The sequence below is a fragment of the Mastigoproctus giganteus genome, chromosome 1, assembly GCF_048544385.1.
Source record: "Mastigoproctus giganteus isolate SK-2022 chromosome 1, ASM4854438v1, whole genome shotgun sequence".
Taxonomy (NCBI): domain Eukaryota; kingdom Metazoa; phylum Arthropoda; class Arachnida; order Uropygi; family Thelyphonidae; genus Mastigoproctus; species Mastigoproctus giganteus.
The window spans coordinates 160,010,719-160,036,309 of NC_143575.1; the positions used below are offsets into that span (position 1 = coordinate 160,010,719).

At 40.1% G+C, this 25,591-nt stretch overlaps 1 protein-coding gene across 1 annotated transcript in view; it reads left to right on the top strand.

Annotated features, from left to right (window-relative positions):
• LOC150091215 (uncharacterized) overlaps positions 1-25,591 on the top strand; it is a 253,561-nt gene that overhangs the window by 178,857 nt on the left and 49,113 nt on the right. The gene's annotated exons all lie outside the window — the stretch shown is intronic.

Here is a 25,591-nt window from a genome sequence, read left to right on the forward strand (position 1 = left end):
TGCCTATATTTTTCAGATTCTTGCCAGTTTATTTGCCACTTAACTTTGAGCTCTTCACATATTTGTTTTGTTCTCTTGCTTTATATCAGCTCTGATATAAAGATGGTGCCCATAATGGTTTTCTTTATATTCCCTTTTGTATAATACATAAATCCAGGCAGTAAAACTTTATACTGAACGCAACCTACCAGATATAATTTGCAAGGCCACTGTCGAGACAGTTTGGCAAGCATGAATAATACTAAGCTGGGCAGATCTTTGTGCCTGCAATAAATATTTCTTAATGACCACCTTATCAATTCGATGCACCCATGCTCCTCCAGAGGCGTAAGTTATGATTGAAACAAACGGGCACTCATAAGTAAATGTAGGGCATGGCTTTTAATGCCCCAATCCTTTCTTACACCCCGCTGCAGCTTGGTGTAAAGTGTTTTGATTTTTGTCTTTAAATATTTTGCATCTTCCGTGAAGAACAATCGTTCTTCAGGCATTAGGCCTAAGTATTTTGTCACTGTAACATATTGAACTAAATAGCTCAGGAGCCTCACAGTCAGTGCTCTATTCATACTTAAATGGCCTTTCAGCAACATCTGGACCTTGTCCTGAGATATCTGCAGCTTATTGAGTCTGCTCCAATTTTCCAATTCAGTTAGAATTTCTTCAGATCTTTTCTCTAATACAGAATGAGAATTGCTAAATCATCAGCATATGCAATCTTTTTATTCCTTTTTTCTCCTGAAGTGAGGACACATCGAGGACTATGTTCCGTGCAAAGGGAATCAATAACGGCCCTGAGGACAACCTCTTTGTACCACTTTCTCAACTTTAGTATACATAGTTTCTACACTCACTTTCCTATCATTAAAATAGTCTCTAAATACCTTATATGATAACATAGCGGCACTCCTTGCTCTTATACGAACAAGGATGCCATCCCACCACAACCTGTTGAAGGCACCTTTGAAATCTATAAAAATTCTTAGCAGGTACCTATCCCCACACAGCCCTCCACTGCCTGAATCAAGCTATATATAGCATCCTCTGTTCTGCATCCTTTTTTAAAACCAACTTGGTTTTCAGAGGACATAGCCTCGTATTATAACTAATCATTAAGCGATTGATACACAGTTGTTCAAGTCCTTCCCAGTGCAGATAGCAGAGCAATTGGGTGATACAAACCAGTTTAATTTAAAAGTTTATCAACTCCTTTCAAATTTAACTTCACCTGTGCCTCCTTCCAGGCCTGGGGAAAGACACCCTCCTCCAAACCTTGTTATACATATCTAAATATATTCTTGGCATAAGTTTATAAGATTTATTAAGCACATAACTTCAGTTTTATCAGGGCCTGGCTACCGGCGGCCTGTCTTTGTGCAGTCTACAGCCCTGGCAACTTCCTCCATAGTAAATATTTCTTTTCTGCTTACTATTTTATATATATAGCATTTTCATGTACAAATTTCCATAGTGGTTTACAAGTTCTAAATCACCTAACCTCCTGTATCTTAAACTTAGTCTCTTTACGCATCCGAGTTAATTCTTCATTCCACCTGAAAACAGGTCTTGTTACAAAACACTTTTTCTTCATGGACTCTTTACATATTCACATGAGTTCAATTTAAGCCAGTCAACACAAGATATTAAATCTAAGTATTTTTCATTAAATTTACTCTACATAGCATTTTTAACGGGAAATCTACTTTTATCTTGCAGGGGATGGTCACTGTTCGTATATCCCTCTAGCACTTTTCAATTCCTAATATTATTAACTGCACCAGTAGCTATAGTTAAGTCTATATATGACCGCTCATGCACAGTTGAATAAGTGGACGGATGTCCTTCTTCATTAATCACTTCCATTGTGGAAGTAGCAAGAAAAGCCTCCAGTAGCATTAGTTTATAACAACCACCATCTTCCAAGAGCCAAATGTGTGCTGTAGCCTCTCAAGATATAATCCACGTAAGGATCCATTTCTTCAGAATATTGACAATACGTTGTCAGTATTCTGTCAAAGCTACCAATTATTTTGTAACATATAATGTTCTTGCTACAAAAGGTCATCACTTTTGTAACAACTAAATCTTGGAAGCATACAATAATGGCAGCCATTGGCTTATCTCCTTCTGATATTATCTTTTATCCTTGTAGATATCCTCTAACTTGCCCACAGACTACAAAGGCTCCTGCAAGAGGGCAACCTCTATATTATTTTGCTCCATTAAATAATTTAGTTGAGATCCAACATTTTTTGCACGTTGAGCATTCAATTGCAAAACTCTAAGCTCACTAGCCATAATTAATTTTTTTCTTATAGATCTCCAATGCTTTCTTATATTCAGGACATCTTATCAACTGGTACGTGAGCAGCCTTAACTTTATTTGTCTTACAATTACAGCATACTGGTTGCTGATTGCTAGGGTTTGGATTTTTATGTATTATCATATTCATTTTTCATTTACATAAAGGCATGAAACTTAGTGTGTCCATGTTGCATGATCTGAGGATCCTAAAGAAGCGTGTTTGTAATTTCATATTTCATCATATTTTACACATTAGGTCATAATTTCAAAAAAATATATTTAATAGCATATTTTATACTTGTCGACATAATTTTCATATTTCATCTTACGATAATCGACAAATTATTATCAAATTGATTTAAAATATATTTCTGAAAAACCGTAGGAATTTACATTTAATCATTTCACATTCCAGCGTGGGCTGGCACGAGCGGCTAAATCCCAAAGTTATTTTGATGGGCTCTTTAGTCATTCGCACAAAGACACCTTAGTGTAATTTTAGCTATAATTTAAAACTTTACAGTAGTTTCGCCTTATACTGAGTTCAACGAATTATTCGTTCAACTTATTTTATGCAGTAGAAACTTCAGCTGTTGGCAAAATAAAGCCAAAATTGAGCTTTTTAGAAAATGGATTCCTTCTGTAGAAGAGTCTAAAGACACATACCAAACGGATGGAAAAATAATATATTGCAACATGTGCAATAAAGAGGTATGGAAATTAATTAATATATATAATATCGGTGTAGATACACCATAGATAACTCTTAAAGAACAACTACGATAGTAGCGTGAAAAGCATCATTTCGTCTGTATCTCATATTGTGCTCTTCCTTCACGAGTTGCCCATGTATTTGCACTATCTCAAATAAGTGACACTTCACTAATAGAGAAGACTATTGTTACTTATTCTCAGTGAGTACCACCACCCAGACGGCACCGTTTCAAAGTTAGTTGGCTTTTCATTGGTGGGTGGTTGTAAGACAAGTAACTATTAGTGAAGCATTACTTATTAGAGGTAGTGCAATATATCGGTATTAATTTATGGTGTATCTACGCTGATATTATATAGAATCTTAAACTCTTAAATATTATGCCTTGCTGCATTTAGTTTAAGTAAATTAATTAATTACCTGGTAATAGATCTGTCATTTTTATTTTTGAATGCTTCCATAAATGGACATTTCAAATTTAATGCTCATGCATATTTAGTTTCAATATGCATGCCTTTTACTTAAGTCGGTAATGTACTTAGCAGGTTAAGTGTTAGCAGCCTTAGTACCTTAGCCTATACTTTTTGGTTGTTGTATGTTTAAAAATTTATTTTAAGGTTTCTATTTCAAAAAAAAAAAAAAAAAAACCCTAGCAAATTGTGATATTTTCATTATATTACTTGTTAGAAATTTGTATAACAAGTCGTACAAATTTAAAAGAAAAAAAAGTAAATATTATCATTTATATGGTATGTAAAGGTAAATTATTTTGTCATATTTAAGGTCATACAGTAAACCCCCGCTATTCGTGGTCGCTGATTTAATATAAAATGAAACCAAAAAAAATGTGAATTTTAAAGCGTCGTGAACATTTTCTGCCATAAAAAAACATGGGCGTGGCTAAAGTTATCTTTCTCGGTCAAAACAGCGCTCAGTGGGTGGTGGGAGAGGGGAGTGACAAAATCGAGAGCGTGGATGTTTCTTGCTAATCGTTCAATATGTGTTATGCGCTTGTCGTGGAAGGTTTCGTCGTTTGCTTTTAATTTATATGCTTATAAATTGAATAAATTTATCAATTTATAAATTGATATTAGCATATCAATTTATAAATTGATATGCTTACAAAAGTGATAAATCTACTGTTTTGCAGTGTAAAACAGACTTTTTCGAGTGTGTTTACGGAAGAAAGTGCCTTTATTGTGGACAAGTTCTTTCTAACCCGTACAAAAATATGGCTACGAATAACAAGGGAAATGTGAAAAGATCAAAGAAGGTGATGACATTAGCGAACAAAATTGAGTTAATAGATAAAATTTCTAATGGTGAAAGTGTCTTCTCAGTGGCAAAACATTATAAAATCAATGAGTCAATGGTACGATCAAACAAAAAATCAGAAGAAAAAATCTGCTGTAGTGTCTGTTAAAACGCGTTAGTTGCTTCAAAAATTTGCTCTAACTCGTGATGTTAAATTAGAAAAAATGGAAAAAGCTTTAAATTTGTGGATAGAAGACCGAATTCAAAATAAAATTCCGTTAAGTTCACTAATCATTCGTGAAAAGGCAAAACTCCTTTATCAACACTTTAGCGAAACTGGTGGTAACACTGGCGGGATAAGTTTTTTTAGCTATAGCAAAAACGATGGATTGAAAGATTTGTTTGAAATTTCTAATAAATATTATTTTTAATATTAAATTGTTTCTTATTTTCATTTCGATGCCTTATGCTTGCATTTCACTATGTACTGTCTATGTACATAGTCATATTATGAAGGTACATATAATTCATACATAGACAAAATTTTAGACTAGTATTTTCTTATAATACTTTGGAACGGAACCCCTTTATTACTATGGGAGCCATAACTCAGTATTCGCGTTTTCGGTATTCACGGCATTTCTCAAAAACATAACCCCCACTATTCGCGGGGGTTTACTGTATTTGGTTAAATCCAATGACCTATTTTCATCATGTTTTGACATTTTTAAGGTCATAAAAATCTGAACTCTACTGATTACAATTTGGGCATTCTTTATAGGAATGGCTTTCTTTGGCACGATGACCACACAGCCTCTCCCTTTTACAAAATTTTGCTACATGTCCAAATGATAAACATTAGCATTAGTAGCGGCATTTGATGCAAGAAAGCAAGCTTATGCAGCATCAGCCAAAAAAAAAAAAAAAAAACCCACTTCCACTTCACCCCTCTGTTCGTTCAAAATACCTGTCCAGCTGAGCCTTAAACTTATTTAGGCTATCAACCTCCACCACAAGGGATGGCAGTCTGTTCCACCAACCAACCACCCGCTGACTAAAGACAAATTTCCGCACGTCTATCCTACATCTGTCTTTCCTCAATTTGAATTTATGCCCTCTCAGGTGATTTTTCTGAGCTAGAGGAAGAATTCCATCAGCATTGAGCATGCTTAAACCATTCAAGGCTTTATACACCTCTATCAGATCACCTCGCTGGTGCCTAGTCTCCAGACACTGTAATTTGCAAAACTTAAGCCTTTCTTCGTAAGAGCACCCCTTTGTTCCATTCACTAATCTTGTTGCCCTTCTCTGTACTCGTTCCAGCAGCTCTACATCCTTCTTGAAATGAGGCCTCCAGACCTGTATACAGTACTCTAGGTGTGGCCTGACCATCGCCTTATACATCTCCTTATCCCTGCTGGAAAATTTCCTGTATATCATTGACAATACTCCATGAGCTACTCTTGCAGCCCGTCTGCACTGCTCAGAGAACTTCATATCTGCCTGCACAACTACCCCGAAGTCCCTTTCATTCTCTACCACTGTCAGTGTGGTACCACAGAGTTGATACGTTGCTCTGGGGTTGCTGTTTCCCATGTGTAGTACTTTACATTTGTCAATGTTAAACCTCATTTGCCACCTCTCAGCCCATCTGCTCAACCTTTCCAGATCCTGTTGCAGCAGCATAGTGTCAGTAGTGTCCTTGACAACCCTGCCAACCTTTGTATCATCTGCAAACTTGGACATTAAGCTTGATATACCATCATCAATATCATTTATAAATACAGAAAACAACAATGGACCCAACACTGAGCCCTAAGGGACTCCACTAATAACATTAGTCCACGATGAGCAGTGTCCATTGATTACCACTCTGTCTTCTCCCCCTCAACCACCCCTTTATCCATAGCAGCAATTTGCCTCCAATGTCACACTGCTCCAATTTGTGTAGCAGTCTTCCATGTGCAACAGTATCAAAAGCCTTTCTAAGATCCAAGTATGTAATATCAAAGTTATTCCCTGCATCCAGTTCTTTTGTGACTGCATCATAGTATCCAATCAAGTTGGTCAGGCAAGACTTCCCCTTAACAAAACCATGCTGTGTCTGAGCTATAACTGAAGTCTTGTCTAAATGATCCTGCAGTGCTTCTTTAACCAGTGCCTCCATTAATTTTCCTGGAACAGAAGTTAAGCTCACAGGTCTATAATTACTTGTGTCAGCCTTTGATCCTCCTTTGTGAATTGGGGTCACATTTGCACATTTCCAGTCTATGGGTACCTCCCCTGAGTCCAAGGAAGCTCTCATAATTATGGCTAAGGGTTTGCTTACTTCCTTTGCTGCCTCCTTTAATATAACTGGATAGATCCCATCCACCCCGGGTGCCTTTCTTGTGTTTATCTTCAACAGTTTCTCCTCCACTTTACTCCCAGTTATTTCAAGATTCTGTAGCTTACTGCTAGAGTTGAATACATCTCTGGCATTCCCTTTTGCTGAATAACTCCTCATGTGTGAATGTCGATGCAAAATATTCATTTAGTTTGTTAGCTACCTGAGCAGGATCATCAACACTTGACCCATCAATATCAAGTGGACCAATCTGATTCATCCCCTTCCTTCTAGAGTTTACATAAGTAAAGAACTCTTTGCTGTTTTTCTTTGCATCCCTTGCCAAGGATTTCTCGTAATCTGCCTTCGCCTGCCTAACCTCCTTTGTAACTTGGTTGCATATCAACTTGTATCTATCATAGGCTTCTGTGTCATGTGTTAATTTGTAAGTATCCCATGCATTTTTCTTCTCTGCCATATGCCTCATTAGTTCATCTGACATCCATTTTGGCCTAAACCTTGAACAATATTTCTTAGTTGGTATGTAAAGCCTAGTAGCTTCCAAGATAAGTTCTTTGAATGCTTCCCATTTTGAATTTGCTGTTGGTAACATCATCAGTTGGTCCCACTGTATAGAATTTAAATACTGTCTCAGTCCATCGTAGTCGCCTTTACGGAAGCAATAACCCTTCCGTTTACCCCTAATGGTAGTTACCTCTTTGAGTAACTCCCACTTCAGCACACTGTGATCACTGCCACCTAGTGGTTCATTTATCTGCAGATTCTTAATGCATGAAGAATCACTGCTGATAATCAAATCAAGAGTATTACTCCCTCTAGTTGCCTCCCGAACATGCTGATGTAGAAAACAATCATCCAATAAATCCACAAAAGCTCTGCTAGTGCGTGAGTAACCAGCCCCCAAATTCCAGTCAATATCTGGGAAATTAAAATCTCCCATTATAAGACTCTCTGATTTACTGGCCCACTCTATTTCCCTGTACAGTTCCTTATTATACTCATCAGAGTCATTAGGCCTATAGCACACTCCTACTCTCAATTTTGATCTCCCAATGCTTATGTCACACCAAACTGACTCAACACTGCACTGTCCAGCGATGTCGACTGGCTTCACTTCCTTGGTTTTTATGTGTTTCTTAACTAATAGCATAACCCCTCCCCCTTCCTATCCTGTCTATCCTTTCTGTAGACGTTGTACTCCCCAAGTTGCAGTTCTGCATCCCTTATATCTGTGTGACACCACGTCTCTGATATCCCAACAATATCTGCCTTTGATGTTTTGAGCAATACCTCAAATTCATCAAATTTATTTACTAAACTCCTAGCATTGGTGTACACGCAAGTATACCTGCACCTGTTTCTATTCTTAGCTACCCTAACACAACCCATGTGTTTACTTGTACCGCAATGGCTCCCAGCAGTCTCTGAAATACCATGCATCTTGTTTTTCAGGCTTCTGCTCATTCTAATAGAAGCAGTGCAAGAATCTCTTTCACCTCTGCCAGTGGCTACTGTCAATCTATTGGTCTTTGTCTCCCCCCCAAGCTAGCAGTTTTCCGACCCACCTAACACTGCCTCGATAGCATCAGCAAATATTCTTGCACCCTTTCTATTTAAGTGTATCCCATCCCTGTAGAAGCAAGCTCTCCTGTTAACAAGTACAGTCCAGGCTGAAAAAAATTCTACCCCTTGAGCCTTGCACAATCTTTCCAGGGCCGAATTGATCGACAAGGCTCTCATCATATACTCCCTCCTATCGTGTCTGGGCAGAATTGCAGACACTTTCAAATTCAACCCTAATTCTCGGCTTTTGTTCAACAGTGACCTGTACTTGTTAAGTAATTCTGCCGGTCTCCTACTCTTAATATTATTAGTGCCAACGTGTACAACTATATCACCTTTTGTGCCCTTAAAAGATGATATTCGCTCTACAACGTCATCAACCTTTGCCCCTGGCAGACATACCCTGGTCCTGTTCCACCTATCTTTTTTACAAAGCATGTTCCCCGTTTCCCTGACAATAGAGTCACCAACAACTACTAGTTCCTTCGGGACCAGCGCATTCTGCCTTGGGGGTTGTCTCTGTGTCACGCGATGCCCAAGTCCAAGCTCTGGCGTTGATGTGGGCAGCTGAGAGCATTAACTCGACAGCCTCACAGAAATAGAAGCTACCATGATGCGACTGGCATGACCTCAACAAGGGTTTAAATTGTTGGCACCATCTTAATGCAGGATTGCTGGCTGTTTGCAGATTCCCTACAGACAGCGGGATTCAGTGTGAACCCACAAGGGTATGATTGCGGCAACACTTCCACGGCTTTGAGACTACTGGCCCTCCAGAGGGCAGGGTGCTACACTAACCCGTTTGGGTAGGATTCTGCACTTGACTTAACCATGAACTATCAAGCTCAACAATATTCTTTTCAGGCTATATAGTGATGTCAAATACCTAGGACTAAAATACTTTCCACCCCCACCTAAAGTACCTATCTACCAAAGTACAAAAATATGGTGCAATGATCAGGCAAGTCAGCAGAAAGGATCCAGGCCTTAAACATAAAGCACACACAAGTTCCAGTAATATGAGGATAACACTCATTTATAAGGCACTATTCATACCAGTCATCTGCTATAAGTGCATCTGTGTGGTGTACTAAGGCAGTGATGGCAAGGAATAAGCAGAAGCTGGGCACCATCCAGAGATTTATGCTGCTGTTCATAAGTAGGGCATGCCGCATGGTCAGCAATCCGCCGCTACAAATTATCACAGGATGCCTCCCACTACACCTTGAAGTTGTTAAAAGAGCACTATTCTCCTGACTGAACGAGAGGAGTACCTATGTAACCTGCAACTTGACTTAACTAATGACGAGAGAAAAGAAGAATTACCAACCACCTTCTTAGTTTATGGCAACAAACATTTGAAACAACCCGAATGGTCAAAACCACAAGGCACTTCCTCCCTCACATGAGTATGATGCATTCAACAAGCCCCTCTCTGGTACTCACAGGGATTGCACTTTACATATACAAAGGGTACTAGGAAAGTTTTGCAATACAGCTTTGTTTATTTAATTTTTTCAAAGTAATTTCCTCTACATTCAATTTATGCCCCCTCAGGTTCGTAATCTGAGCAAGCAGAAGAATCCCATCAGAATTCAATGTGCTCAACCCCTTCAAGGCCTTATACACCTCAATCAGATCACCTCAGCAGGTGCCTAGTCTCCAGCTGCTGCAATTTACAGAACTTAAACCTTTCTTGGTAAGAGAACCCCTTTATTCTGCTCACCAATCTTGTTGCCCTTCTCTGTATTCACTCAAGCAACTGTACATCCTTCCAAAAATGAGGCTTCCAGAGCTGTACGCAGTACTCAAGGCATGCCCTCACCGTTGCTTTATACAAAGGGATAATCATATACATTTCCCTACTAGCAAAATTCCCGTATATCATTGACAAGACCCCATGACCTGCTCTGGCAACCTGTCTGGACTGCTCAGAAAACTTCATATCTGACTGTACAATTACTCTCGGGTCTTTTTCATTTTCTACCACCCTAAGTGTAGTACCACACAGTTGGTATGTTTCACTGGGATTACTTTTACCCATATGCATTTGTCAAGGTTAAACTTCATTTACTACTTCCCAGCCAATCTGCCCAAATTTTCTAGATCCTGTTGCTGCCATTACAGTCATTATTAACTCTGCCAACCTTTGTATTGATTTAAGGCAAAGAATGTGGAATCAAGTGGTGTCATTCAAGATTTAAGTTTAGTTGTTTGAGAGAAGTTTTTAAGAGGAGATATTGTTATACTTTAAATAAACTGAAATATAGAGATCTAGTGATATTTTTCTATCACCCTGGTTTTAAATTATTTAATGATGTATACAAAGGGTACTAGGAAAGGTTTGCAATACAGCTTTGTTTATTTAATTTTTTCAAAGTAATTTCCTCTACATTCAATACACCTCTCCATCCTCCGAAACCAATCTTTAAACCAGTTCTGCCAAGTTTCACTAGGGAGTAAAGCACACTCGTTGTTCCAAGCCCGTAGAAGGTCCTCATCACTGGAAAACCGCCTCCCTTTTAGCTTCATTTTCACATGCGGTAACAGTGCAAAGTCGCAGGGAGCAATGTATGGACTGTAGGGAGGGTGCTCGAGAAGTTTCAGTCCTGTCGTGGTCAAATATTCGGTGCAGGCTTTGGCGCAGTGAGCTGGAGCATTATCGTGATGGAGTTACCAGGTGTTCATTCTTGACTTTGGCCACAGGTTCTTCATAGATCCAATGACTTTAGGCAGGCATTGTTCAGTATACCACTTAGCTGTGACTGTCTTCTGCGTGTCCAAAACGACACGTTCCACAATTCCACTCGATTTGAAAATACAGCTATCATTTTCTTCTTTACAGATCGGGATTTTCTGACAATTACGGGTGTGTCGTCATCATCAAAGACCTAAACTTTGTTTTGAGCCTTGGTCGACAGATCGTAATAGTACAGCCAAGTCTCGTCACCTGTCATGATGTTGTTCACATACCGAGATTGTCCCTTATCAAACTTTTTTAACATCTCCCGGCACCAAGTCACACGTCGTGTCATCTGCTCTTCAGTCAGTTGATGCGGCACCCAGAGAGAACAAAGTTTCTTCACGTGCAAATGATCTTGCCGAATCGAACGAATTGCTGGTGCATTTAGGCCCAAAATATCCTCTATCTGTTGGTAGATCACTTGCCTGTTTTCGTCAAGCATTTTCCTCACAGCAGTAACGTTTTCCTCCATAACTGACGTTCGTGGCCTTCCCGGCCTCTCAGAATCCTCCAGAGTGAAATTTCCCCTTTGGAATTCTCTATACCACCTGAATATCGTTGTACGATGTGGACAATCATCATCTAGTGCAAGAGTCATTACTTCTAAGCACTGGTCTATGGTTAAACCACGCACGAAATTATACCGCAAAACTGTCCTTATCTCATTTCGTGACCACGATGCCATCGCAAGCACTTCACACTCTCACTACTAATGAATAAATGAGCCCATAGTTGGCGCGGCGGCTACTATGCACGTATGAACATGTCTCAACAAGCAGCTTCCTGTGATTCATCCCCTCGACGTGTGCACCTGTAGGTGGTGAGGGGACCTCCCAGTGACGCTGCTGGACTTCCAGACTAGCATCACTGGGATCCAACGCCCACAGCCCAGGTTCCAGGCTTACATCAATGGAATCCGGCGTGTTTGCCGTGCACTGCGACCCGTGGAAATTCGGACAGGGGGATCCTGGTGGTTGAGGGGCCCAGCTTCAATACACCACTTTGGCCCCTGCTTCGACAAGATGGGAGGTCCTGGAAGGCCCGGCTAGGATCAATTGGCTAGTAGGCTCGCCTGCGAGGGTCAACCGTGTCAATGCCACGCCCCTCCCCTCATGGTCCGAGGGACAGGATTCAGGCTGGCGGCGGTGCAGGTATAGTGTCTGGGTAGCCCTGGCGTCCCACTCCCGAGCGCATTTATTGCATGCCGGGTAGTGGGCGCCCCTTTGGGCTCCGTGGTGGGTGGGGAGCCCGGGCACTGAAAAATTTAAAAATCTCTATGAATCCTGATAAACATATTCCTTCAGGGGCCCCCAACCCGGTCCCTATCTGAAACTATAGAAAACGATACTGATAGCAGTATTGCTACAAAGAGGCAGCGAACAGAAATATCATCAGGGCCTGTTCCAAAATTTTTAATTATTCATTCCACCACTGAAAAACCGATTGGCAAAATGTCACCCTTCTTCATACAGAAAGGGTTAGATGGGTTAGTAGGGTCACCCATATCAGTTAAGAGGCGCCGTTCTGGAGACCTCTTAATTGAAACCAAAACTGACAGGCAGTCTGAGCAGCTACTCCGTGTAACATCAATCGGAGGAGTACCCATAACAGTGACACCACATAGAACACTCAGTTCATCGAGAGGTGTCATTTCGGAATGGGATCTGCTTAGAATTGAAACCACAGGGAGTTATTGCCGTGAAAAGAATTAGTGCGCGTAGGGATGGGAAACTTGTTAAAACCAGGAGCATTATCCTGACTTTTAACTTGCCCAAACCTCCTGATGAGATTAAAGCTGGCTACATCAACTGTCCAGTACGTCCATATGTTCCAAATCCTTTACGGTGTTTTAAATGCCAGAAATATGGACATTCTCAAATGGCCTGCCGTGGAGTCCTTGCATGCGTCCGATGTGGTGCAAAGAACCACGAAACAACAGCATGTTCAGCCGCAAAACCCACCTGCATTAATTGTGAGGGAGAACATCCAGCCTACTCACGAGCATGCCAGAGGTGGAAAGAAGAAAAAGAAATTCAACGGCTGAAGGCAGAGCTAAACATATCGTACCAGGAGGCAAGGAAAGTGGTTAAACCTCTCAACGTCAACAAACCTACCTATGCCCAGAAGGTAGCAGGGAGATGCTCCATTGGAATACAGACGGACATGTCCATCCCTCCAAAAGAATCGTGCTACCCTTCTTCGTCTCTACCGGGCACTTGTCCGTTCCAAACTCGACTATGGGTCTCAGGTCTATGGTTCTGCTAGAGATAGTGCACTTCGGTGGTTAGATCCAATCCACCATCAAGCCATCCGGACAGCCACTGGAGCATTTCGCACATCTCCTGTCCAAAGCCTTTACGTTGAAGCAAATGAACCATCTCTGTCTCTTCGACGTAAGCAGTTGTCCTTACAGTACGCCTTCAAATTAAAATCCCTGCCCGATCATCCCACGTGGCCATCCGTTTTTGAGCCGCACTGGGAAAACCTCTACAACACCCGTCGGACTGCCAACAAACCTTTTGGTATTCGCATTCAAGGGCTGCTGAATGAGCTGAACTTGACGGTAGACAACGTTGCCCAGTCACCAAGGCAATTCTTTCCACCCTGGCATGCTCATTTTCCAACTTGCGACTTCTCCCTTAAGATCTGGGAGAAGGCTACTACACCGCCATCTGTCTACCAGCAACTCTTTGCATCACATAGACAGCAGTATTCTGACTTTCTGCCAATCTATACAGATGGCTCAAAGTTAGAATGTCATGTGGGATCTGCTGTTGTGTTCCCTCACAAAACATTATCCTATAAGATCCCACAAGAAACTAGCATTTATACTGCAGAGTTGCATGCAATACAAACAGCCCTAGATCACATTAAAAATCGCGACTACCAGAGGTATATGATTTATTGCGATTCATCGAGCGTGTTGCAGGCTCTGGTATCGGTGGGGTTTAACCCTCATCCGATCCTGTCCAGGATCCGGCAGATTCTTTTTTTCTCTGAAGAAATTAGAATTCGATATTCGCTTTTGCTGGATCCCAAGCCACATTGGGATCCGGGGAAATGAATCGGCTGATGCCGCTGCCAAATCAGCCATTTCCTTGGATAATCATTGCCTGTCAGTTCCCTATACAGACTACAGGCAAATAATACGTTCTAAACTGCTTTCCCAATGGCAAGATTCTTGGAATGGACAGGCCACAAATAAATTACATCACATCAAGCCTGTAATTATGCAATGGCAGTCCAGTCTACGCAGGGTCCGAAGAGAGGAAGTTGTTCTTGCTCGGCTCCGCATAGGTCATAGTCATCTAACCCATTCCTACTTGCTGAGGGCGGGGGACCCACCTATGTGTGAGATGTGTAATGTTATTTTAACCGTCAGTCACATTTTTGTAGAATGTCCTGTTTTTATTGAAGCACGACGCTTGTGTTTTACTGATTTTAATAATTTGACTGAGCCATTTACACTCAGTCAGATAATATGTGACAGAGACAATATGTCTGACGTTTTTAACTTTTTACAATTTATTAATGTTTATACAAAGATCTAAGTTTTATGCTTTTACTTTTATACCTTTTTAAACATAATAATTAATTGTTTGACATGGTAGCTTTTGCTACCAAAATGTTTAATAACATTTTAAATTTGTCTTGGTGCATTATGGCCTTAGCTGCCAATGCGCCATTAAAAACCAAACCAAACCTGTAATTCATTGTTGAGTCATATTGCAAAACTTTCCTAGTACCCTTTGTATAATTACCCGACATGGACCATTCAGAACAACTCACAACCTTGGGGATAGAAGAGGACCCCCCCCACTGCCACTGCCACTGTGGACAACTAGAACCATGGGTGCACCTCGTGTACGAGTGCCCTACTATGAGGATAACAGGCTAAACTTCTTCACAGAAATAAAAAAGTAACCCCCGAGACCAGGAATACTTTTTCCTCCATGAAGAAAATACCTACAAAGCCCCGACTGGATTTGGCCAAGTGGTCTTCACAACCAGAAGAAATAAACTCTCTGAACTTAGGGACGGATAACGAGTCCATTAACTCGACAGCCTCACAGAAATAGAAGCTACCATGATGCGACTGGCATGACCTCAACAAGGGTTTAAATTGCTGGCTGCTTGAAGATTCCCTACAGACAGCAGGATTCAGTATGAACCCACAAGGGTAGGATTACGGCAACACTTCCATGGCTTTGAGACTATTGGCCCTCCAGACCCCTCTGGAGGGCAGGGTGCTACACTAACCCGTTTGGGTAGGATTCTGCAACTTGACTTAACCATGAACTATCAAGCTCAACAATATTCCTATCAGGCTATATAGTGATGTCAAATACTTAGGACTAAAATACTTTCCACCCCCACCTAAAGTACCTCCCTACCAAAGTACAAAAATATACTGCAGTGATCAGGCAAGTCAGCAAAAAGTATCTGGGCCTTAAACATTGAACCAATACTGCTCTTCATGAACTAATGTTCATGAAGAGCAGTATTAGCAGAAAGTATTATATTCATGATCTAATGTTCATGAATGTAATACTTTCTCAGTAATTTGCCCTTAATGCCATGCTGCTCCAGTGTGTGTACAGCAGTCTTTTATGTGCAACAGTATCAAAAGCTTAACTTAATTTAAATTAGCATTAGTAGGAGCATATGATGCAAGAAAGCAAGATTATACCGCATCAGCCGAAAAAAAAAAAAAAAAACCCCCTTCCCATTTCACCTATCCATTCGCTCCAAATGTTTGTCTAGTTTTGTCTTGAATTTATTTAAGCGTCAACTTCTACAATGACAGAAGGAAGTTTTCCAGCAATCAACCACAAGCTGGCTAGAGGCAAATTTCTGCACATCTACAACTGTCTTTCCTCAATTTGAATTTGTCCCCCCAGGCGATTAATCTCCACAAGAGTAAGAATCCCATCAGCATTAAGCATGCTCAAACCATTCAAGGCATTATATACTTCAATCTGATCAACCAGCAGGTGCCTAATCTCCAGATACTGTAATTTGCAAAACTGAAGCCTTTCTTCGTAAGTGTAACCCTTTGTTCGATTCACAAATCTTGTTGCTCTTCTCTGTCGTCTACAAACTTAGACGTTAAACTGATATTCCATTATCAGTATCATTAATAAATACAGAAAACATCAATGGACCCAACACTGAACCCTGGGGACTCAACTAATAACATTAGTCCACAAAGAGCAGTGACCATTGATTATCTCTCTCTTTCCCCCACTCAACCATCCCTTTATCCATAGCAGCAGTTTGCCTCCAACGCTACACTGCTTCAATTTGTGCAGCAGTCTTCCATGTGCAACAGAATCAAAAGCCTTCCTAAAATCCAAGTATATGATATCAAAATTATTCTTTGCATCCAGTTCCTTTGTGACCACATCATAGTATCCAATCAAATTGGTCAGACAAGACTTTTCCTTAACAAACCCATGCTGTGTCTGAACTATAACAGCAGTCTTGTTTAGATGATCCTGCAGTGCTTCTTTAACCAGTGCCTCCATTAATTTTCCGGGAACAGAAGTTAAACTAACAGGTCTGTAATTACTTGTCACCCTTTGATCCTCCTTTATGAATTGGGAATACTTTTGCACATCTCCAAAGTCCAAGGAAGCTCTCATGATTATGGCTAAGGGTTTGCTTACTTCCTTTGCTGCATCCTTTAATATAACTGGATAGATCCCATCCACCGCAGGTGCCTTTGTGATGTTTATCTTCAACAATTTCTCCTCCACTTTGCTCTTAGCTATTAAAAAAAATCGTTTATCTCACTGCCACAGTTTAATATACCTCTGGCATCCCCACACCAAATATCATTCAGTTTGTTAGTACCTAAGCAGGATCATCAACAGTTGAACCATCGATATCAAGTGGACCATTCTGATTCATCCCTTTCCTTCTAGAGTTTACATAAGTAAAGAACTCTTTGCTGTTTTTCTTTACATCTTTTGCCAAAGATTTCTTGTAATCTGCTTTTGCCTGCCTAACCTCCTTTGTGACTTGATTACAGGTAGCTTATATCTACCATAGGCTTCTGTGTCACCTGTTAATTTATATGTATCTCATGCATTTTTCTTCTCTGCCACATGTCTCATTGGTTCATCTGACATCCATTTAGGTAGAAACCTTGAACAATATTTCTTAGTTGGTAATAAAAGCCTAGTATCTTCCAAGATTAATTCTTTGGTTCCCTTTTAGAATTTGCTGTTGGTAACGTCAATTGGTCCCACTGTATAGAATTTATAAACTGTCTCAGACCACCATAGTCACCTTTTCGAAAGCAAAACCCTTCACTTTACCCCTGATGGTAGTTACCTCTGAGTAAATCCCACATCAGCACACTGATCATTGACAACTAGTGGTTCCTTTTTCAGCAAATTCTTAATACAAGAGGAATCATTACTGATAACTGATAATCAGATCAAGAGTGTTACTCCATCTAGTTGCCTCTAGAACATGCCGCTGCTGTAGAAAACAATCATCCAATAAATCCACAAACACCTTGCTAGTGTGTGAGTGGCCAACCCCCACAAGTTCCAGTAAATATCTGAGAAATTAAAATCCCCCATTATAAGACAATCTGATTTACTGGTCCACTATTTTTCTGTTTAGCTGTTCATTATACTCATCAGAGTCATTTAGCCTATAACACACTCCTAGTCTCAATTTTGCTTTCCCAGTGCTTATGTCACACCAGACTGACTCAACGCTACACTGTCTGTCTATCCATGTTGACTGGCTGCACTTCCTTAGATTTTGTGTTTCTTAACTAATAGCATAACTCCTCCCCCCTTCCTATCCTGTCTGTTCTTCTGTACATGTATTTCCCAAATTCCAATTTTGCATTCCTTATATCTGTGTGACACCACGTCTCTGATATTCCAACAATATCTGACTTGTTAATTTCTGACCGAAACCTAAAATACATTAAATTTTTTTTTTTTCCAAACTCCTGGCATTGGTGTACATGCAAGTATACATATATCTGTTCTTATTCTTAGCTACCCTAACTCAACCCATGTGTTTATTTGTACCACAATGACTCCCAGCAATCTCTGAAATATTCTGCATCTTGTTTTCCAGGCTGCTGCTCATTCCAATAGAAGCAGTGCAAGAAACACTTTCACCTCTGCCAGTGGCTACTGTTAATCTATTAGTCCATGTATCCCCCCCCCCAAGCTAGCAGTTTTGCGACCCACCTAAGACTGCCTCGTTAGCATCAGCAAATATTCTAGCACCCTTTCTATTTAAGTGTATCCCATCCCTGTAGAAGCGTCTCCTGTTAACAAACACAGACCAGGCTGAGAAAAATTCTACCCCGTGAGCCTTGCACAATCTTTCCAAGGCCAAATTGATTGACAAAGCTCTCATCATATACTCCCTCCTATCGTGTCTGGGCAGAATTGCAGACACTTTGAAATTTACCCCAACTGATGACTTTTTTTTCAATATTGACCTGTATCTGTTAAGTAATTTTGCTGGTCTTCCACTCTTAATATCATTAGTGCCAGCTTGTACAACAATATAACCTTTTGTGCCCTTAAAAGATGAGATATACCTCATCAACCTTTGACCCTGCCAGAAATATCCTAGTCATGTTCTACCTATCCTTCTTGCACAGTATATTCCCTGTTTCCCTGAAAATAGTCACCTACAACAACTAGTTCTTGTGGGACTAGCATGTTCTGCCTTGGGTATTGTCGTTGTGTTGCCTGATGTTCAATTGCAAGCTCTGGCTTTGATGTGGGCAGCTGAGAGCTTGATGGGCCTCTCAATTTAAATCCTTTGAGGGCATCTGCCCTATTCCTCAAGATCTATCATATAGGCACAATGCTGATTGGTGCTTGATTTCCTCACACTCCTTACATTGAGCACACACAAAGACATTCCTCTTGGCAAATCATGTCCCATTCCCGAGTGCTCCACAAACATCAAAGAAGCAGTACATTTCAAAAGGCTGTTATTCAATGGACAACCAACCCCCTCAGTTCTACCCTGAGCCACAGCACTCCAACTAGCTTGAGGCTTTTGCTTTGCTGCTCTGGTTTTAGGCATGATTTCGTTTCAGTTAAAATTGAAAATTCAATGCAATTAAGAATATAACACTAAACTTATATCCCAATGCAGTTAACACTATATATATATATATATATATATATATATATATATATATATATATATTCTTTTTTTTTATTTATTTATTTTTTTTTTTCAGTATAGAGTATCTCCAACTTGGTTACGTTATATGAATTTCATATCTCCTGTCAACTTATATGTATTAAGTTGTAATTTTACTTTTGTAAAAATGCCGGCCGGTCTAGCCGGGTGGGTAAAGTGCCTGCCTGGCAACCCAAAGGTCGCGGGTTCGATTCCTGCCTCGTGCTTGGGTCAAAGTACTGCAAAAACCTTGGGAGGTGCATTATGGCCACAGAAGCCTATGCGCCAACAACTACCAAAAAAAAAAAAAAAAAAAAGTTTGTAAAATTTAAGTTGTTATATGTATTGAGTGAAAAAATTGCATTCGTAAATTCTAAATCATTATATGTATTGAGTTAAAAAATTATCTTTGTGAATCTAGGTAGTTATAATAGATAATAAATTTTTACTGTTTCTCCCCCCCCCCCCCACTTGGTTGGAACTCTCTCGCTGGCTTTCTATACCAAATCACTGATTCTAAAAGCTCTACAAATATTACTGTCGTACGTTACAATCTACATTGCGATCTATATGAAAAATTAAAATATTAAATCATGTAAGTAGTGCTGAAATCCAAGTATAGGATATCAAAATTACATTTTTGCTTCCACTTTGTTACTACATCATAGTATCCAATCAGAATAATCAGACAAAATTGCCCCTTTAAAAAAAATATATGCTGTGACTGCAGTGTAACTGCACTTCTATCTGAATGGTCCTACGTTACTTCTCTAACCAATGACTCCCATTATTTTCCCTGGAATAGAACAGTTAACAGGTCTGTAATTACTAATGCCATCCTTTGATTCCCTTTGTGAATTAGGTGATACATTCGCACATATCCAGTACACAGGCACCTCCTTGGAATCCAGAGATGCTCTCATAATTATGGATAAGGGTTTGCTTACCTCCTTTTCTGCCTCCCTTTTTTTTATTATCAAAAGGATAATATTTTTTATTATCCTTTTTTTTTTTATCAAATGCGCATTGCGGTGTTATCAGTTTTACACCAGTTTTCTTGTTTCTAAAAGATGAATTTCCCTGATTTTCTGTTAGTAGGTGTTAGTTTCCTTTCTTCAATACACATTGAAGAAAGGAAATACGATCTTTTCGCCTTTCAAAAACAGTTGTTGCTACTGTTTTGTTTTATTGCTTCTTATGTAAACTTAACAGTAGCTCACGTTTGTCTTATGTTTATTTTCCCTTCTCAATGTAGCTGCACGGGGGAAGATGTGACATAAGAACGACCATTGGCACTCTCTCGATGTAGCTGTACCTAGGAAGTTTGTGATGTAACCCAACGGTTTTTCTCACACTCTGCTCCAAGAAAACAATTTCGCTCTGTAAACAGAAACTCCCACTCCAAAACAAACAAAAGAATCAAGTATCGTGTTTCATAAGCCCTATGCTAATTAGGGTGGGTTTAGAAAAATAACTGAAAAAGGCCTAAAAAAATGCACACTTGATGTCACATTTTTGTTGTTTGCGTGAAATTGAATAGAAATTTTTGAAACTTAAAGTGGGAAAATTCAAGAAAACAGTTCTGGCTCCAACTATAGTGAGTTTCAGCTCTGTAATTAGAGTAAAAATTATAGAATTAACTTGCTGAACCCAGTTGGGGTTGGAACGTACCCCACTGGACCGGAATACAGTTTTAATATAGTTAGATTCCATCCACCCCATTTACCTTTTATTTTATGTTTCAACAGTTTCTTTTCCACTTTCCTCTTAGCACTAAATCAGCTTCCTGTTAGAGTTTGAAAAAATGTCTGGCATCCCATTCCCTAAAGAATTCCTCATGTGAATGTAGATTCAAAATACCTGTTCACAACCTCAGCAGGATCATCGGTTAAACCACTGATATGAAGTGGACCAGTATGATTCATTACGGGCCCTTTCTTCTAGTGTTTACATAAGTAAAGAAATCTGCTGTTTTGCTTTGCATCCTTTGCTGAAGACTTTTCGCGAATTGTCTTGAATGACCTGATTAAACACTGCTTTATATCTACAATAGGCTTCTGTATCCCCTGATTATTTATATGCATCCCATGAATCTCATCAGTACATCTAATATCTGTTTAAGATCTGTCTTGAATTGGTATTAAAAGTAGCTTCTGCTGTTGATAACTTCACCTGGTTCCACTACATAGAATTTTAAAACTATTTGAGTCCACCATAGTAACCTTTATGAAAGCAAAAGCCCTTCCCCTTCTTGATAATTGCATCTTTAAGTAAATTCCACATCAATACACTTTGATCACTCTTCCTATGTGGTTCTTTTAGCTGAAGATTCTTAATGCACGATGGTCACTGACAGTAACCAGATCAAGAGTATTGCTTTGTCTCATTGCCTCTGTAATAATGTTCTGGTGTAGGAAACAGTCATCTGATATATCCACAAGTTCTTACTAAGATGTGAGTGAGCAACCCATATGTTCCAGTAAATATTTGGAAAGTTAAAATACCCATTATAAGACATTCTGATTTACTGGCCCACTCTGTTTCTCTGTATTGTTGTTTGTTATACTCATCACAGTTATTAGACCTATAACACACTCTTCCTCGTTTTTGTTTTCCCAGTGTTTGTCTCACCAGACTGACTCAAAATTGCACTGGCCACTCATGTTATCTGATGCACTGCCTTAGATTTTATGTTTTTTAACTAAGAGCATACCCTATTCTCCATTTCTTGTACATTCTGTACACATTGTACTGCTCATATTCAAATTCATTCTTGAGGCTGTCATAGACATTGTTTCAGGTATGTCAAGCTTGGCTTGTTACCTGGGTGCCTCCGTAGCCAGGTGGGAAGGAGCAGCAGTGCGTAGCACACGCTTCTTGATTAGACCGAGGTTCGAGCCCGTCACCACCAAATACGGACGATGCGGAAAGGTCAGGGAAAGACCACCGCACAACCCAGAGCAATATGGCCTTAGTTGCTAATGCTCCTAAAAACCAAATAACAAACAAACAAACAAGCTTGTTACCTGGAAGTCTAAAATGCTGATTGAACTGATATTCAGGTGACCAAATTTTGGCATAGCCTGGTCGGCCTGTGACAACCATTCCTTTGCTTGTACCTTCATGATGGTGGAAATGTTAATAACCCCTTTCTGCAAGTTCTTAAATACTGCACTTAGTATACTGGAGATGATCGCCAAAGTGCAAACCTACATAAGCAGGGGTTGAGGTGTGGTGCCTACATAACATGGAGGAATGCTGCCATGGTGGTCATGTACCGGGCAATAATAGGTGGTAGATGACTCATCAATTGGTACAATATCACCATTCTTTGCTTATTGGAGGCCTGAGTGGTGGAACCTTTGTTTAGTCTCCAGAGCAAAGCCCCAGCAACCCTCTCCAACCTCTTCCACCATGCAGTATGGGTGATGTCTTTTGAGGTTATGATGGACATCATTGTGAGATCCAAACTTCATTCTGTTTTGAGAGTACAGCTCTAAAATGGTGTTTGCAGGGTGGCTGCTAGAGAGAGTCCACTGCACTTGAACCTATTGATAACTTTCTAGAAGGCTTCCGGATCAGTTAGTGTATAATTTCGCTACCTCTTCTCTGTGAGATAGTGACTGGAGGCAGTCTGAGTAGTGTGCATTTGGGGGAGCATTGTCAAGGCCATGTTATATCAAGCAGCTGGGTATATTCTTGTCACGTGTAAGCCATATCCAAAAATTTCATAACTTCGTACAATATGTCCTCCTCACCTTTTCTTGTTACTGAATACATTGTTAAATAGTCAAACTAATATTTATCGAAAAAATTTATCTAAGAAAAGGTTTAAACCTCCCAAACACTTCCCCATTTATTTCACAAATATATGTGGTCTCATTTCCAATTTCAATGATGTCCATTTATGTTTACAGTCTACCAAACCCCATGTACCTTTTCTTGCAGAATTCCAATTATTGGTTGATTCAACTCTGATTCACTGCTCAGTTATCCTAATTATTCGTTATATGATTCTTTCTGCTTCAAAGGTGGTACTTGTGCATATGTCAGCTCTGATATTCCCTGTCTGACTTAGTAATTTGGAATGTCCTCTTTTTGATCTTTTCTGTTTTAAAATCTTTCTAACCCATTCTGTCTGTTGCCTCTACCAGCCTCCCAGCTCAATTAATCACTTGGACTCTTTGAGTTCCTCGCTTTTAAACTTGACTTGCTCCAATCCAAATTTACTAACATTGAGGTAATTTTCCTTGGTGATTTTAATGTTCACAACTCCAGCTGGCTTCCATTTTCTAGTCACATGGACACAGCTGGTCGAGATTCTGAGGCCTTTGCAATTACTACTGACCTTGCACAGGTTATTCATTTACCTACTAGAATATCAGACAGTCCTAACGATGCAGCAAACATACTTGATCTTTTTCTCACAAACACCCTTCTAAGTACATGGTCAATGTGAGTAGTCCTCTAGCCACCTCAGATAAAACTTGGTGTGGTATCGTGTCGGTGAAAATATTCTTCTAGGAATGGAATCCTTTATTCCACACTCCACCTTAGAATCTTATCCTTTATCTTAACCTTATTTTTCCAATAAATGTGCTAAGGCTCTTCAAGAGAAGAATGTTGCATATTCCAATTGTCTTGTATCCAAATCTCCAGTTTAATTTTCTGCCTACACCAAAGCTGACAACAACTGTAAAGCAGTTATTAATCATTGCAAACTAGATTTTGAACAGGCTGAGTATAAAACTTGCTTCTTGTCCAAATGGTAGTCGAGCATTCTGGTCTCTTGCCAAAGCTTTTGGCTGCAACTTTTGCCCATATCTATTCCCACATCTGTTAAAACCAGATGGTTCTATTGCCACTTCAGCCAAAGATAATGCTGGCCTGCTAGTACTACTTTTCTTCTTGTGTATTGATGATCTTGGTAAACCACCTCCTACCATTACCTGTACACTTCATTCAATGTGCCCTGTGGACTTCTGTCAAAAGGATGTTAGAAGAATTTTGAACAATATTAGTCTTTATATCAAGAAAGTGCCAGGTCCTGATGGTATTTCTCTACATGTTCTCAGAAGATGAGCTTACCCCCATTCTGTGTCGCTTTTTTCAGTTTCTTATTCCACAGGTGTTTTCCCTTCTGCTTGGAAATTTACTCATATCCAGCCAGTTCCTAAAAAGGGTGACAAATCCCTTCCATCCAGTTATCATCCCATTCCACTTCTTATCTTTCTAAAGTAAGGAGAAGTCTATTAACTGCCAACTCTTAAACTGTCTAGTAACCTTCCATCTGATCAGTTATTGCCAATATGAATTCTATCAGTGTCAATCCACTGGAGATACACAGTTGTCGGTAATGTTTCCCACATTACCGACAACTGTGTTTTGTCTTGGCATTACTTCTGTTCCAAGCAGTTGTTTACTGTGTACAAATTGGAAATCTGCCCTTCCATGTAATATTGTTCCCAGATCTGGGACGGTGTCCCCAAAATCTCTCACAGGCATCTAGATTCCATTCAAAAGAGGGCAGTTAGGTTAATTAAAGACCCATCTATAGAAAAGTCTATCCACTCTGTCTCATTGGCATTCTGTTTCTGCTTTATGCCTTTTCTGTACAGGGTGTCTCAAAAATATTGGTACAAACGTTTAGGGGAGGTAGGTAACATCTAAAGGAATGTGAATTGCATAGGAACCCATAACCGGAAATGTCACGGGAAAGTAGTAGCAGAGGCACAAGAAGCAGAAATGACACAAGACAGTAATTAGTGACAAACATTTGACATAATATTAACAATGGAGTACGAGACGGATGCATTTCATGATGCTACAACAGATGCTCGAAGGTTCCACCACGAGATGCAATGCATGCGTGACACCAACGCAGCATAGATTGGTGGACATGGTCGAAAACACCTGGAGTTTCTTTGACAGTAGCAGCAGCGCAGACGAGTCTCGCCACGAGATCCATTTCCGTCTCCACAGGCAATTCATACACGATAAATTTGAGGCCCCTCCCCCACAGAAAGAAATCAAGGCTTGGCTTGATAAATCAGGTGAGCATGGGAGCCAGGCAAACAGGTCCACCACAGCCAATCCATCGACGCCAAAAATGCCTGTTCAAATGGTCACAAACACACCTTCCATAATGGGCAGACGCCCCGTCATGTTGAAACCAAATGTTGCATCTCGCATTTGCTGGAATGTCATCAAGTAACCCTTGTAGAACTTTTTCAAGAAAGATCAGATATTTAGCGGAGTTCATGCGGGATGGTATGGGCCGACTAAGCAGTCACCGACCATACCTGCCCGCACATTTATTGCGAAGCGATGTTGTGGGGGCGTGCACAGTGTGGGTTGTCGTGAGACCACACATGAGCATTGTGCTGATTGAATAAGCCTTCCCGAGTGAAATAAGCCTCATCCGTTAACAAAACATAGGCTGGAAAATTCAAGTTTTAAACACTTCTTGGAGAAACCACTGCACAAAAG